The following is a 13,519-nucleotide window of genomic DNA, read 5'->3' on the forward strand; positions in this document are numbered from 1 at the left end:
AGCTCAACTTGGCAACATTCCCCCATGGCTGCATTCCCCAGCAAGCCTGCCTGGCACCCGCTTGCAGCTCTCCACTTCCCCCGCCAAAAAAGCAGGTGGGAGGTTATCCACCTTGTCAAAGAGATAACCGCAAGGCTGGCCAGGCCACTGTTGGGCCTACCTTTACCTCTGTTTGCAGAGTCCAAGTGCTTCTAGATCAGAGCGGACAACATTTAAAAGGTTCTTTTTCATTAAAAAAATAAAACGAATAGAATGTAATACCATCATCCTAAAATAACCCTACCATGCAAATGAGAGAGCAGGCTGGGCAGGAGCTGGCTGGTAAGTGCTCTAAGAGGGATTTAAGCCACTGACCCATGCTGAGCATTGATGGGAAGGGGAAAACACATTCAGGATTGAGGAAAATAGTAGGGCATTAAGGCAGCTGCTCCTCTGTTACTGGACAGGCTGCCCTGGGGACTGAGGAAGGATGATCTTGTGGTTAATGTACCTGGCTAGGACTCAGGAAATCTGGGTTCAATTCTCTTCTCAGACACAAATCACTAAATTTCTCTGTGCCTCAGCTCCTCCCAGGGGTAAAATGGGGGAAAACTGTTTCTTTCTCCACCTAGTTTATGTCAGATCTCCATATGTTCACGTCCAGCACAATGAGGCCCACATCTTGTTTGGGCCCTCTAGATGCTAGTTTAAGGGCTTATCTACGCAATGGGGTAATGTGCACTACAGGGGTGTGATTTCTAAAGCGCACTCCTGTGATGCACATTAATTGGTCCATGTAGATCCTGCTGATGCACACTAACAATTTCCTAGTGTGCTGTAACGTATGTTACCTAGGTTATGGTGCACTAAGAATCTTTAGTGTGCACCAGCAGTGTCCACATGGAGCAATTAATGTGCATCACATTAGTGCACATTACTCCACTGAGCATTCGAGCCCTTACACAAATAATATGAACAACAAATTGCAAAGTGTCACCAGGCTGTTCTGAAAGGTACTCAACTGGAAATCCTAAAGCAGCAGTCAAGAATAGGAAGGAGGAGGAGGAAAAGGAAGGTAGGCTCTGAAGGAGAAAGCCACAGAGAGAACTTCTTAGACACTTGAAGCAGAATAACTGGAGAAGGGGGTGCAATGCAGTATTCTTCCAGCAGAGGATCTTGCATCCTAGAAGGTATTGCGAGGGGAAACATACAGACCTGAAGATGGAGGAGGAAGAGACAGCAGTGACTTAGCAAGGGATGAACATGTAATAGAAACTGAAATTGCTGGGTTCAGATGGTGCTATCACATTTTACCAATTTAATTTGTTTGTAACACCCCTTTCCATTCCTGCATCCAGTGTGCATGGTGCATGTGTTGGTATTAACAACAGCAGAAATATACACCAGCATCCATTTCAGTCTCTGCTCCATCCTGATTATCTTCTCTGACATACCATGATGCCTTAGATGGTAAAACAATGGGCTTTCTGGTGCCACAGCACCGCTTCATCCCAGTTTGGAGACACATACCAAAGGAATTGAAAACAATATCACTGCCATCATTTAATTTAGTTTATTGACCATGTTAAGCTCTGCCAGGAGACAGAGGCTCCAGCAAGAAGACATGCTCTACTCTGCCTTTAGATGTTACATAGAATCCCTAAGATGTCGCAGGGCAACAGAGGTGTAGCACACAGCATTTCAAAGCAAAACACTTTGCAGTAATAACATTCAAACACTAAGGAGGCTTACAAGATTTGTCATTATACTTCAAATAAAAAACAAACACTTTCCATGTGGAAAATAATACAGCTTTAAAAACAAAAAAAATTCAGTAGACTGCACCCTGGATGGCAATGGCCCCAAACCAGCAGGAGCATGTTGGCATTTTTCCCCAGGGTGGATAAAGGTACACTTTCATTCTTTGCAAGATGGATGAGGCTCTTTGGGGGTTATTCCAACCTCAGCAGTGTGGAGAGAGCTACTTACAGGGATCTAGACGTACATCAGTAAAGGAGAGGGTGGGGTGGTGGAGGTATTCATTGGGATATAGTCACACTTCAGTACAGGCAGGAGTTACCCACAGAGATATGTTCCCATCTGGGTGGAGGTGTTACCCAGAGATGGCCACATGTCAGTAAGGGTTAGTAATGCAGCCATGTCAAATTCAGACCCATAAAACCTTCACACATAGGGATTAAAGTAAGGGGTAGGGCAGCAGGGTGCAATTCTGCCTTCCCTGATAATAGCAAAGTTAACAGCTGCTCTTTTGAAATTCTTGCAAGGACTCGGATGAGCAGGGCAATGTGAGGGGAGAACAGCTGGGGTTTTCCTGAACACTTTCTGCATCTCCAAGAGTCCTTATTTGTGGGCTTCGTGACTTGTCTCTGTGTTCTTGGGCCGAAGGCAGACAGTTAATAGTGTCGAAATGGCAAATTAACCAGGCCCATCTGCCAAATGAATGCAGTAGTTTATCTCCTCCTGCTCCTAGATAAACCTCTGTAGTAGAGGCCAGGGTAGTGGGGTTTCTTCCCAGGGACCTAGGAGCCTCCTCTTGCAAAACAGGCATGCTCTTCGCTCAATGTCCATTAGCGGCAATAGCCAGAGCTGATGCTATTCCCCTACTACAACTAATGGATTTTTGGCAAATAACTTTAGCAATAACCACAGCACACACAGAGTTCCCTCTTTGGCTGAGCAGAGCAGAGGGATAGTAGAAATCAATACTTTATTCTCATAAACCTGGCATCTTTTCATTAAGAAAAGAACTCCACGCCTTCAAAAAAGTTTTGCCTATGCAAAAAGATGCAGAGATCAAGGGGCCATGAGGAAGGATGGTAAATACCAAAAAGGACTTGAAGATACAGAAGTCAATGAAAAAACAACAAGAAGTCCTTGTGGCACCTTAGAGACTAACAAATGTATGTGGGCATAAGCTTTCATGGGCTAGAACCCACTTCATCAGAATTCAATGAGTTAAACTACCATTCTTTTGAGGGGGCAGGGCAGAAGAGACACTGGAAACAATTTACTACCTCTTAATGAAGCAAAGGAAAAATACAGCTGTATTTATTCTACAGCTGTGCAAATTTTCATGTAGTCAATTAAGTTATCCCCCTTTCACAGTTTAGAGTTTAAGGCCAGAAGGAAGAATTAGATCATGTTGTCTGACTTCCCGTATATCACAATACATAAATTTTCCCGCAGCTACCACTATATTAAACCCAAAGCCTACAATTACACTAAAGCATTTCAGTGCTCGGGAAATTGCTTTGCAAATCATCTATGAGATGACTCTGAGTTTTACAAACATAGCCATTATTAAAAATATACTGAGAAGTGTTTTAAAGGCTCAAATGGAAATTAGGCACCCAATTCAATGGAAGTTGTGTACCTAAGTGTTCTTCATACCTTTGAAAATCTTCCTCTAACTCATTATTGGTTAATGGGAATATATTTCAGCCATAGTAGCTTGTAAACTGTTCACTGTGACTGTTGCTTTCAGTATTCACTTTCCGATTTACTATTCTCACCTTGTTTGCTCACCTAAGTCACAAGTTTCTTTATTCCCTGATTGGACCAGACCCCCTAAGTCCAACAAGTGGTTTCAAGATGGCTATGCAAATGTTACCAGCACAAATATTCATGTGAATACATTTCTGCATGAGTATTTGTGTCTGAGCACATATTCATTGTATTGTCTCTTTACACAAGCATTCTGGTGAACAGAATTTCACTGACAAACATTGGTGAAAGATGAATAACATGTTTATTTTTAAAAACTGTTTTTGTCAGGTTTGAATTTCAGTGAGAAGAACATCATGGCCAAGTTCCCACCTGCCCTAAATTGGCACCTCTCTGATACTTCAGTGACAGAGACCAGTTATCCATCTAGATGGGTGGATTGGCAGGCTTCACCAGAGTGGTACTTGCCTTTAATGCCATATGCTGATTAATCATCAGGCTCTGAAATGAACTGCTCTGATGCACACATTTTCAGTCATGATTCAGATTTATAGACCCGATTCTCAGCCAATGTAAATAAATACAGCACCACTGAAGTCATTGGATTTACGCAGATTTACACAAACTGAGGATCCAGCCAGTGGCCTTTAAATTGCTCAGGCTTCAGTCACCCAGGCAAACAATGAGACTGATGATATATTTTCCCCTGTGTACACCCAGGTACACTGGCATTTTCATTCCTGCTGATACCTTGAAAAACGTCTGTGGCAGCATTTGCTTTAGTTAGAATTCAGATTAGATTTAGGTAGATTTTGCCCTCTCTCTTCCTCTCCATGGGTTTTGTTTCCCTTCTTCAATTCAGCTGCATGTTCAGAGGCTTGATTCATGCAGCTTGCACTGGAACTGAAGAGAAGCAGGTGAGACATCATTCCTGAGCTCTGGCACTGGCCCTGCAGAGGATTCAGCCTTTAGCCAGCCTCGCAGCAGCAGCTCATTTCACTTTGGTCTAATGGATGTGGGGAAACCTCAGGGGGTTTGGACTCTGAATGAGCCCTCTTAAGCTGCATCTCTGATCAAGTTTGACCTCTCTCTTCCCAAAGGCAAACAGCCGATGCAGGCCAGAGGTCACCCTACAGTCATCTACTGCCTGCCAATCCATACAGTGCAAGCCAGTTGCATTACAGAAGGCAGGCTTTAGGTTTACTGTTTCCTTCTAGGCAGTAATGGGTAGCAGGATACTGCTGCCAATTACGTTTTTATTATAGCCTTTGCTTGGTACTGAGCACCGTAGTTAACTCTGTGTCAGGAGTTTCATTATAACTCCACTTTCAGCTGGCTTTTTTGGGGGGAGAGGGGAAGGGGGCGGGTAAATGCACCTTTTGGGCTGAGATCCTCACTGAGCAAGGCCCAGGTGGGTGAAGGGAGCAGCAGAATGTTGCATGGAGTTCTGGCCAAAAGAGTCAGGATGAGAGGGAAAGAAATGAGAGAACAACATGGCTTCACGAAGTATGGTCAGAGCAACCCATGGCCATGAAGCAGCTGCAGCTTCTATTGGGATTTATTATTTTGGAATCTGAATTACATTTTTATTAGTCTATGGGTCTGAACCTGCATCCACTAAATGCAGTGGGAGCTGAAGTTTTCCTTTAAAAGTAAAATCAAAAAGTATCCTGGATGATGTATACTGTGATGAAGCCATTCTAATTAATTTTGGTTTCTGTTTCTTCATGTTGTATCATAATCTGTGGCATTCCAACCTCAAGCATTTAAAAATCATGAGCCAGCCCCAAAAATTATGAGATTGGTTTAAAAATAATCTTTTAAAAATAAAGTTTTGGTTCCTGTTATTTGCCTTCTGGTTTTACAGCCTCTGTCCCCAACCAGAAAGTTCAGAAACTTTTTTTTTTTTAAATAAGCTGAGATTCCCATGTAATCACAGCCACTGGGATTCTAAAAGAAATACCGAATACCACAAGATTCATGATCAAACCACAAAAGTTGGCAACAGTAAATTTGCTGAGCACCTTCATGCTTGGGTCACGTAACAGAGAAAGTTGCAAGATTAACTCAGCTATTCAAATTGTCAAGGCCTGGTGGGCCAGAAATGGCCAAACCATCCTACCATGTATTGTCATGTCCCTAAACACTCAGATGAGCACCAGCCAAGGAGAGGAGAGAAAGAAAATGGGTTAAGAGATAAACCAATGAAATGTGGAGGTGCATCAGAGTAACAAAGGGTAGTGGGTAAATTACAAGGATGTTTTGTGTAGTCCTCAAAAAGCCACTTAGGGCTAGATCCTGCCTCCTATTGTAAAATGTGCTTGAGGGGCTCTAAAGGGAGAACATTTCTCCACCCATCTTCCTATTCAGTGACTCCCTCCACCTGCTTGCAAACCACCACCAAAGATATGTGCAGAGGCCTCGTGCTGTCCCCCAGCAGCCTGCTCCCTGGCAGCACAGCTCCACCAGATGAGGGCTCTGCAAAAAAGATAATACCACAGTAGGCTGTTACACCTGTGTCAGACTAAGGTAATGCAGTGGTGAATCGGACCCTGTGGGCTGGTTTCTCTGATCTGTCAAGTTCACTTTGCGCTGCTCTTGCTTTGTTTTGTTAACAAATCTCCGTCACCAGGTTTCCTTAGCAATAAGCGACGAGGCAGGCATGGCGTAGTTGTAGGATAGAGATCTTTACTGAGCATACTGAGAAGCCAGTCTTACGTTCTGAGGCGGTACTGTTTGAGTGCTAGCAGCGTTTTCCTGCCTTGTCTTATTAAGCACAGTTACCACATATAATTAGATCCCTCCTGAAGCCTCACCCTCATTCTCCACTTCCCCTCATCATACTATTGTTTATAGAGCACAAAGCAAACCTAAAGCAGACAGAGATTCCAGCTGGAGAATTCCCCATCTAGGAGGAATCTCTGCCAGCACAAAACTAGTGCAAATGGCTCTACAGTCTCCAGTATTAGAATTCCCACACCCTGCTATATGGGAACAGAGGTGGGGCAGGAGAGGGGCTGGGACACCATGAAGATCCTCTACACCTGAATCTCCACTGGTATACAGGCCTGGAGGGAACCCATGTCAGTGGCATCAGTTAAAGCTGACTCCTGCAGTGGGGCTGGGCAGCTGAGAATCAAGGATCCGCAACCGTTCCGACAGCCTCCCCTCCCTAGCGTGCCTGAGAACAAGCTGCCTGTGTTTAGGAAAACCCAAACTGTTTGCTGTGTTTCACTGAATTTAAGGAAATGGTGCCTTCTGGGTGGTGTGTGCCTGGTTAAGGGGTGTGGGCAACAACTGGGACAGATGAGAGCTGTCTCCCTCAAGAAGTGTGTAGCCTAGTACACTGGAGTTAGACGACCTGTTTTCTACTCCTGTCTCTGCCACTGACCTGCTGTGAGGCCTTGGACAAGTCACTTCACCTCTCCGTGCCTCTGCTTCCCTCCCCACCTTTTTCTGACTAATCTTCTTAGACTACAAGCCCTTTGGGATAGGGACTCCCTCGCTATGTATGCATATAGAGGGCACCACCCATCTCAGTGGATGTTTCTAGGCACTCCTGCAGTACAGTTAGTGATAAGTAGTACCATTAGAAATCTGAAAGTTCAGTGGAGACACAGAGCAAAACGACTTAGGCCTGGTCTACACTGGGGGGGGGGGGTCGAACTAAGGTATGCGACTTCAGCTATGCGAATAGCGTAGCTGAAGTCGAACTACCTTAGTTCGAACTGCCTACCTGTCCAGACGCCACGGGATCGAAGTCCGCGGCTCCCCCGTCGACTCCGCCACTGCCGTTCGCGGTGGTGGAGTTCCGGAGTCGACAGGAGGGCGTTCGGAGTTCGAACTATCGCGTCTCGCGATAGTTCGAACTCCGAGAAGTCGAACTCTACGCGTCGACCCGGCGGGTAAGTATAGACCTACCCTTAGAGCCACTAACATCGTGCAGGTGAATTGCCAAGACAGAATTGTTCTGAAGCTGCTTTTATAACAGCACCAATAGGTGCCAGCAAAGGGCTCTTCTGAGCAAAATGTCAGATACGTTGCTAATTGCCATTATAACAACTCTCAGCCTGAATTACAATGCTTCGTGATTTTATTGGGAGAGCAATTCCATGTTACCAGTCACCCTAACATTGATTAGTTTCTACTTGTTCCATATAGCACATCAGCTGGAGCAGAAGATAGAACTGTATGCAACCTCGGCCCTGTTTCAGTGAAGTTAATTTCTACACACACATACTATATCAGTGATGATTGTATGTTTTCTTACAGGTCATCAATAAACATGTTAAACAGCATACGGCCAAGAAAGATCCCTGAGGGACTACAGTGGAAACAAACCCACTCAATGATGATTCCCTGTTTACAATTACATTTCGAGACCTATCGGTTAGCCTGGTTTTAATCCATTTAATGTGTGCTCTGCTATGTTACTATAATTTCATATCATTCTCCTTTTTAATCAGTGTCATGTGATGCCTTGTGAAATGCCTTACAGAAGCCTAAGAATATTGCAACACTCTTACCTTTATCAACCAAACTATGTAATCTCAGGGAAAAAGTTAGTTCGACAGGATCTATTTTTCCATAAATCCATGCTGATTGGTATTAATTACATTAACCTCCTTTAATTCTTTATTAATCCCATACCAGCCATTCCATTAATTTGCCTTGGATCAATATCAGGTTGACAGCCCTATAATTACTGGGTCGCCCTGTTTACTCTTTTTAAATATTGGCACAACATTAGATTCTTCCAAGACTTCTGGTACTTCCCCAGTGTTGCAAGAGTTACTGAAAATCAACATAAGAGCCCTGCAAGCTCCTCAGCCAGCTGTTTTAAAACTCTTGGATGCAAGTTATCCAGACCTGCTGATTTTGAAATGTCTAACTTTAGTAGCTATTTAACATCCCCCTGAGTTATTAGTGGAATGCAAAGTGTTTCATCATCATCCGGATGTAACTATGTCAACTGGGTTTTTGTTTCCAATACAGAAAAGCGGTATGTGTTGAACATTTCTGCCTTTTCTGCATTTTTATTGACAATTCTACCATTTCCATCTAGTATTAGACTCCCATTAACTTCTATGGGCTTTAGATCTAATATGGGTAAGTCACAACCTCTCTGGGCCTCAGTCTGTAAAACTGAAGCAGAAGTGGCCAAATCAAATATGCTCAAGTCTAATGCCTTCATACTTTACAGGATAAAGTGTTTTTAGATCCTTAGTGGGGAAAGGCAGATCCAAGCCCAATGAAGTTGATGGAAAGATACCCATTGACATCAGTGGGCTTTGGATCTGTCCCCACACAGTGCAAAGTATTATTAATGCCCTTATGTTTTATTGTTTGCTCACTTACCTGATAAGTTATGAAAATCAGTCATTTGCAATAATTCTCGCAGAAATTATGGGGAATCCATTTTATTCTGTACTGAGACCCTTGCTACATAGCTCATGTCTGGATATTTGTTATTTACCAGTGTTGCAGTATTTTGTCTGATAGACACTGGTTTGTTCAAAAGATATTTCTTCTAACAGTACAGAAAACCTGGATTCTTGAGGTGATAGGCAACACTGTGGATCAGGAATCCTAGTTTACCTACGTGCAACTGAGTTTAGCATCACACTAGTTGCATAGGATTATTGGACAGGAGGGCCATGTTGGACATTTATACCATTTTACCACATGCCCTACCCAACTGGCAGGCTCTGCTCAGCAGAGGCTCAGGTATGGAATATGCTCAGGATTAAAAGGTACATTGATGGAGTAGGGGAGTCTAGGCCAGGAACAGACGTCAGAGGGGCTTCAGGGGCACACTATGGTGCACTGGTGTAGCTATGTTTGGAGCCATGACTGGCCTAGCAGAAGGGTACTGCTGTGCAGAAGGAGCACTGGAGGCCAGAACTGGAATAGCAGGGGGTGTTGCAGGTCCACTGGAAAAACAGTGAGATGAGTATGGTGGGGGGAAGCTGAGGAACAGCATTAGAACAGCAGTGTTGCTGCCAGTCAGGATGTAGTACAAAGAGAGTGGGAAGCAAACTGCTCACTACCAGCTTCCTCTTTGGTCAGGCTCTAGTCAGGATTAATCTCTCTCTGTAAGAGTAACAAATTCACCTTCAATTCCATTCTGATTGGCTTTGGAATTCAATTGCTCAATACTTCTGCCAACCAGAAAGCAGTCATAAAAATACTTTATTAAGAGTACTCCGCACCTTAATTGGGGGGGGAAACGGGTTTTTACTGCTCCAATACTTTTTCCCCCTCAGAATACAAACAGCCAGCAATCTGATTGGCCAACATCAGTTTCCCGCAGTAGTTCCATATAAATCTGATTGTTATGAAGACAAATAAGCAGCAAAGCCAACATTCCAAAAGCCTTTTGGTGGCACTTATTGGTATGGTTAAGAATTTCACTCTGTTGCTAACTTCCCTTTTGGCACAGAACGACATCTTCCATTGTTTCAGCCAGGTTGGTCCCAGTATATTAGAGAGACAAGGTGGGTGAGGTAATACCTTTTATTAGATCAATTGCTGTTGTCTAGAGAGCCAAGCTTATGAGCTACATAGAGCCGCTCTTCATCTGGGTAAGTTTGAAAGCTTCTCTGTCACCAACCAGAGTCGATCCAATAAAAGATATTCCCTCACACAGCTTGTTTCACAGAATGACACACAATTCTTTTTTTGTTTTGAGGGTGATCTCTTTTGACACTTGCTTTGTCCCTGTCGCTGGGAGACAAGCGAGAACAAAAGCGTGTGCATCTGTGTCCACTTGGAGAACGGGCCAGATAAAGTTTTCACCTAAGGATCACCCCCATGTCTATATTTTTTGGCCACTTGGTTTCCCTCACACTGTGCAGCACCTGTGAAGCTCTGCTTGCTTTCCTACCAGATACAATGGGAGCAACATGTTGGTCACCAGCCTGTGAGATCCAGCACTTCTCAGTTTACATTGAAAACAGTGATTTGTGGTCACAACTCACTACTGGTAACAGTATTGGGTTATCTTCCAATGCCACTGTCTATTGCTCAGCAGCTCTGCCATTAGGACACCACTGTAGTAACCCAAAATATAGCTTAGAATCAAATCCAGGAACTACCTAGCAGGAAGATTTCTTCTCCTACCTCACCCATGTCACACTATCACAAACTGAGATCGGCAGGGGCGCCTGAGCTAGAGCCCTATTGGTATAAATGAGGCAAAGCTGCTTGCTAGGCATTTTCTGTGGTGCCCGGCAGCTATGGCATTTGGCTACCTCGTTGGTCCAAAACAGCCCAAATCCTACTGCCTTTACAGCATTTGAAATTGGGAGGGGCGCTGGTGGGCAGTGTTAGAGTAAAAGGGAGATTTGAATTTTTAAGTTTAAGTTGCTGGTGTTCAGTTCTGCTGAGTTTTCCTAGAGCGTTTTAGTTTTGCTGGGAAATTATTTTTGATGGTATTTTTAAGTTACACCTAGAGGGCAGGCACTGATTGTAGCATTTATCTAAGTCCAAACAAACAAACAAAGCTTTTGCACCAGAAAGGAAAAAAAGCAATTAATGTTGTAAATCTAGGACACAGGTTGCAGATTGGAACACTGGGGCATTAGAAAGACATAAATGTATAGTGACACATTGGAGCTCACTTTTATTAATAGCTGAAGAGGTACAGGCCTGACAAAACAATGCATTTTCCATGTGGCAAGATACCAAAGGAAAGCCTTTTAAATAAATAACTCATAAAGGGATGAATCTAGGAAAAGAAAAACCTTCCAGTGTTTTTGAAAGGGACAATACAACAAAAATCTGATGTGTTTAAAATAATAATAATTGTACAAATTAATGGTTGATGGAAACAATGCTGGTACCGGACTAGTCTGGGGAGACGCAGGATAAGCAACTGCATGAGGTACCTGGGTGTAAAGGACATCCATGTGACTAGTATGTTGTGAGTATACTTGTTTCCCACAAAAGAAGCAACTACTCCCTTTCTGTCATGTTAACCACTTAAGAACGGCCATACCGGGTCAGACCAAAGGTCCATCTAGCCCAGTATCCTGTCTACTGACAGTGGCCAATGCCAGGTGCCCCAGAGGGAATGAGCAGAACAGGTAATCATCAAGCAATCCATCCCCTGTTGCCCATTCCCAGCTCCTGGCAAACAGAGGCTAGGGACACCATCCCTGCCCAATGCAGCATCTCTGCAGAAGAAGAATGGAACACTAGCATATGATTGGTGATATACTGGCTATTTTAGGCAGGATTAAAGGAGTTAATTTTAAAATCAGTCTCAGCCCACTGGCTTAGAATTATTGCCTATGTGTTTTTTTTAACTGAATAGAGGCAGAGTTCCAGACCCCTCCAGCTTGCAGATTGCATTAATCAGATCTCTGCTGACTACCAATGGAGAGGATGTGCTTCTCTTGGCATCCTTTCTTTGAAGTCAAGCTTAATAAGGCAGCTTTTGTTTTGTTTAAAAATCTCCCACTGGACCCATATAAGGCCCTATCAGAAGATCAGAAGCACTAAGGCTCTATCTGATAAACCCAAAGTATATTCTGGAGAACAATGCAGTCGAGGTGCCACAAGGTTCCTAATTTAACAAGGTTTAGCTATAATAACTTGGCACATCATGGGGGTAACAATAGTTCATGGCTATCCATTATGGTCATACTCCATTGGAGGAATGGTGATGCTAAACTGCTATTGTTCTTACGGCTGCGGCTACCCCGGCAAACTGAGGATTCATCATTCGCCATTTGAACTAAGTCAGTGCTAACATTATGTGTTTTTACCAGTGTCAGTGGAGAATTACAGGTCCTTAACTTATCAGTGTAGACACAGCTATAGGAAGATCTCCACCTCAATATTACCATTCCACCAATGGCTGTGTCTATGATGGATATCCTTGGACTACAATTGCTCCAAAATTTAGAACAGACTATCGCTTTAGGCCACTCTAGTACTTCTACTGAGCATTTGGGTTGGAGATACCTAATGTACCACAAGACCAACAGGAGAACAGTTTAAAAAACTCCGGGCAACCCTGAAAAATCAAGTCAGCCTGGAGCTTATTGCTACTTATGTGGGAAAGACAAAATTGCTATGGGGTTTATTCCTGCATTTTATATTAGTTTAACATTTTATGAATGAGAGTTTTTAACTTTGAGATCTTTTAATATATTTACATTTCAAGTGCTTTTGGGGTGGAGTGGTGGAAGAATTCTGGTTGCCATAGAAACTCACATCTTACCTTACTTGCAGAGGGAAATTAACTTGACCTTCACATTTTTGTCAGGTAGAACCTATAATCAGCAGCCATTAGCATCACACTAGGAAGACATTTACTTTCTCACATGAAAATAGGTGGGGAGAAATTGACACCTTCAGATAAGAAGAGCAATGTTCCTTCTGTCTAGCACATACGTACCATTTCCCTTTTAGTAAGTGAGGCAGTGGTGGAGCAAGATAATACCACCTTCTAAGAAACCCTTTAAAACAAAACAACATGCTCTTCCTCAGCTGTGCTATTGTCAAACTTTTTTCAAACCATTGTGGTATCTCAGGGGTTTCCTAGCATTGCATCCATGGGTCAAGACAGAGAATTATAGTACAGTAACTTCTCACTTAAAGTCCTCCCAGTTAACGTTGTTTCATTGTTATGCTGCTGATCAATTAGGGAACATGCTCGTTTAAAGCTGCACAATGCTCTCGTATAATGTTGTTTGGAAGCTGCTTGCTTTGTCCACTGCTTGCAGGAAAAGCAGCCCGTTGCAGCTAGCTGGTGGGGGCTTGGAACCAGGGTGGACCGGCAGCACCCCCCCATCCCAGCAGGCTACCAATTGCCAGCAGTTCAGCTGTCCCTCCCCTCACTGCCATGTGCTGTTCCTTCCCTCTGCCTTGGAGCTGCTCCTGGGATCTCCTGCTTGCTGTGCAGGGGAGGGGGGAAGAGTGGGGCTAATGTCAGGGTGTCCCCCTTCCCCCTACTCCTACCCCCCGCTTACCCCTTCTCCATATAGAGCAAGGTGGAGACATGACATGGCTCAGGACAGAGAGAGCTTGCTGGTCACAGCTGCTGTCTCAACTTTCTGATCTACTT

The 13,519-nt window shown here is 43.7% G+C and overlaps 1 protein-coding gene across 13 annotated transcripts in view; it reads right to left on the minus strand.

Moving 5' to 3' along the window:
- Window positions 1–13,519, minus strand: part of TSPAN4 (tetraspanin 4) — a 645,425-nt gene that overhangs the window by 301,449 nt on the left and 330,457 nt on the right. The window lies entirely within an intron of this gene.

The sequence above is a fragment of the Mauremys reevesii genome, linkage group 4 (assembly GCF_016161935.1).
Source record: "Mauremys reevesii isolate NIE-2019 linkage group 4, ASM1616193v1, whole genome shotgun sequence".
NCBI lineage: Eukaryota > Metazoa > Chordata > Testudines > Geoemydidae > Mauremys > Mauremys reevesii.